This window comes from Gossypium arboreum, chromosome 9 (assembly GCF_025698485.1).
Source record: "Gossypium arboreum isolate Shixiya-1 chromosome 9, ASM2569848v2, whole genome shotgun sequence".
Lineage (NCBI taxonomy): Eukaryota > Viridiplantae > Streptophyta > Magnoliopsida > Malvales > Malvaceae > Gossypium > Gossypium arboreum.
Window position 1 is genome coordinate 18448651 of NC_069078.1, and position 3942 is coordinate 18452592.

Sequence of the window (3942 nt, forward strand, 5' to 3'; positions counted from 1 at the left end):
TGTGTGCTCTTCGAATGTGTTTCTTGTAAAGAAGGTTGCACCACGTGGTCAGTATTAATAGGATTACGAGCTTGAAGAGTAACAGAGTCATCACCCACACGAAGTGTGAGTTCACTTGTGCCAACATCAATAACGGTTCTAGCAGTTGGTAAAAATGGCCTTCCAAGAATTAGAGGTGCGTCACTACCCTCTTCTATGTCTAGAACAACAAAATCGATTGGAAATATAAATTCATCAATTTTTACAAGTACATCTACAATGATACCTCTAGGAAATCTGATAGTTTTATCGGCTAACTGAATACTCATCCTAGTTTGTTTAGGTTTCCCAAGACCTAGTTGTTTAAACATTTTTTAGGGCATGACATTAATACTAGCCCCTAAATCAGCCAAAGTATTTTTAATATTTAAGCTACCAATTAAACAAGAAATCGTAAAACTCCCTGGATCTTTCAATTTGTTGGCTACCTTGTTCTGTAGAATGGCTGAGTAAACTACATTTAACTCCACATGCGACGCTTCATCCAACTTCAATTTATTTGCTAAAAACTCCTTTAAGAATTTGACTGCATTTTCCATCTGTGAAAGAGCTTCAATAAATGGTAAGTTAATGTGTAATTTCTTTAATAGTTTAAGGAATTTACCAAATTGTTCATCTATGCGGTCTTTCCTTGTCGCATTGGGGTATGGCACTCGTGGTTTGTACTCTTTACTTACCGGTTTCTGCTCACTGTGTTCTACCTTGCCTTTACTTTTACTTACCAAAATTCCTTGCCTCGGCTCTGGTTCAGGTTCAACTAACCCTTCCTCGTCTTGGATGGTAATTGCATTGAGTTGTTCCCTTGGGTTAGATTCAGTGTTACTCGGTAGACTACCTTATGGTTGTTTAGAAATCAATTTGGCGAGTTGGCCTATCTGAGTTTCGAGCCCTTGGATCGACTCTTGTTAATTCTTAAGTGTTGTTTTGGTATTCTGAAAGTGAGTTTCTGACACTAAGATAAACTTTGTTAGTAGCTCCTCAAGGTTCAGCTTTTTCTCTTGTTGGTAAGGTGGTTGTTGGGAGCCTGGAGGTGGTGGTGGTCTCTGATTCCCTTGGCCTCCCCATGATAAATTTGGGTTGTTCCTCCATCCTGCATTGTAAGTGTTACTATGAGGATTATTTTGAGGTCAAGGATTATTACCCATATAATTTAATTGCTCGTTTTCCATGATGTGGCCATAAGGTGGGTATTCTGAATTGCATGTCCCTCTTCCACTTGCATTGCATTGCATTACTGGGTGAACCTGTGAAGAACCAAGAAAACTGTCAATTTTTCTATTCAAAAGTTCTACCTGATTAGAGAGCATGGTGACCGAATCAACGTTAAAAATATCGGCCGCTTTCGTTGGCTTTTTCCTTATGACTTGCCATTGATAATTATTCAGTGTCATCTCTTCTATAAATTCATAAGCATTATCAGGTGTCTTATTATTGATAGTACCACTAGCACCTGCGTCAACCATATGCCTAGTTGAAGGATTCAGGCCATTGTGAAAAGTTTGAACCTATAGCCAGAGTGGTAACCCATGGTAAGGGCACCTTTTCAACAGATCCTTATATCTCTCCCATGCATCGTAGAGTGTTTCTAGATCCATCTGCACAAAAGAAGAGATATCATTCCTTAATTTAGCCATTTTAGCCGACAAAAAATATTTAAAAAAAAAACTTTTCGGTCATTTGTTCCCAAGTAGTGATTGACCCTCGTGGTAACAAGTTTAACCACTGTTTAGCCTTATTTCTTAATGAAAAGGGAAAAAACCGAAGGCGTATAGCATCATCAGAGATTCCATTGATTTTAAATGTGTCGCAGAGTTGCAAAAAATTCACCAAGAGAGTGTTTGGATCCTCATCCTGCAAACCATCAAATTGAACAAATTGCTGTATCATTTGAATCGTGTTAGGTTTCAGTTCAAAATTATTTGCAGCAATAGCAGGCCTAACTATACTCGAATCAGTTCCTGTTAAATTCAATTTAGCATAATCATACATACTGCACGGAGTAGGATTCTGATTTACTGAGTGCGCGGAGTAGGATTCTGATTTACTGGATCAGCAGCAATCACAGGAGGTAGCGGATTTTCCTGATTTTTAGCGATCTCCTCAGTTGTGGGTTGAATATTGTCCTCTTGCTCTTCCTCTGTGTATCTTAAGCTTCACCTAATTTCTTTTTGATTTCTACGCGCTTTGTGATCAATCTCACTATCAAAAAGTAATGGTCCCGACAGGTTTCTTCTAGTCATACACTATAAAACACCTGCCAAAGCGAATAAAAGAGAAAATTAGAAAAGGAAATAAAATTTTAAATTGCAAAAAAAGTAAAATGGCTAAAGTAATAAAAATCGAGTGTTCCTAATATCTTAGTTCCCCGGCAATGGCGCCAAAAACTTGATATGTGATATTCACGACAGGTTTTAAAAATTTATAATTAATCGTTCTTGAAACTAACTATTATCACGATGAAGGCAATTGTACCTATCGAACAGTAGTATAGCTTTAGCAAGACCGGATTGTCGAACCCAAAGGAACCAAGAGTACTAGTAATTACTTTCTTTTTTATTATCTAGCCTAAAAATTAAGGGATTTGTTTATCTAAACTAATTAACTAAACTAAGGGTGCACAGAGAGAAAATTGGGGAAAAGCTTTTGGGAAAACTCGATTGATTAAGACAATACCCAAGGAAAAATCCACCTAGACTTCACTTGTTATTTAACTCTGAATCAGACGATTTATTCATTTGACTTGATCCATAGAAATCCCTAAGTTATATTATTATCTCTCTCGAGACTAATAACTTCTAACCCTAGGTTGATTAATTGAAATGTCTTTCTAATTAACACCCTAGTATTGCATTAACTTGATCTATAGACTCCCTTATTAGGTTTCACCCTAATCTGACAAAATCTTGTCACCTATCTCTAGGCGTGCAATCAACTCCGCTTAATTACAACAAATTTACTCTTAGACAGGGACTTTTGCTCCTTTGAATAAGTGTATTAACTTGAATCAATATCCTGGAATATTCAAACAAGAATTAAGAACACAAAATTAAGAACAAGTCAAATATTTATCATACAATTAAGATAATAATAACAAGATCCATCTTAGGTTTCATTCCCCTCAGGTATTTAGGGGGTTTAGTTCGTAATTATGAAAGAAAACATCTCAAAAGAATAAAGATAACAAAACATAAAGAAAACCCGAAACTCCTGAAGAAAACCGAAGGGAGATCTTCAGCCTTGATGATGTATCCAGCTTCTGAGATGGATCAATCATCTTTCCTTGAGTAATTCCTTGCCTCCTACTCCGTGTGTCCCTTCTAAGTGCCTCCTCAGGTGTTTAAATAGGCTTTAGAATGCCTAAAATCCCTCAAGAATGGCCTTCTCCGAATAGAACTAAACTTGGGCTCGACAGGGACACGCCCGTGTGCGATTTCTTCAATCCGTGTTTCAGGCTGTTACATAGGCACGAGCGTGTGGTCTACCCGTGTAAGTCATGCTTCGATTCTGCCAAATGGACACAACTATGTGGCTTACCCATGTGGGGAAGTCCAGGCCATGTTGATTTCCCATGTTGGTCCATTTTCTCCGTTTTCAGCCTGTTTCTCGCTCTTTTTACTCTCCTATGCTCACCTAAGTATAAAACATGAAATTAAAGGATTAGGAGCATCGAATTCACCAAATCTAAGGATAATTCATCCAAAAATATGCTAAGAATGGGATAGAAATATGTATAAATTACTATTTATTATGAAGTTATCAATCGATCAATAAAATCTCTAGATTTCTTTGACGAGGAATGATAAGTTTTATTCATTAATCTCTTTCTCGAATCTCTAGCCTCTGAATCAGCTTTTCTCTTTTCTTTGTTGAGATCGTCGGCTTTACAGGCCCTCTCAACCAATA

General features: G+C 37.3%; 1 non-coding gene across 1 annotated transcript; it reads left to right on the forward strand.

Annotated features, from left to right (window-relative positions):
* The first annotated feature begins 1560 nt into the window (after positions 1–1560).
* On the forward strand, positions 1561–1667 carry LOC128281043 (small nucleolar RNA R71). Its single transcript, XR_008271260.1, has one exon. It is a non-coding gene; the product is annotated as a small nucleolar RNA R71 (small nucleolar RNA).
* Positions 1668–3942: the final 2275 nt, after the last annotated feature.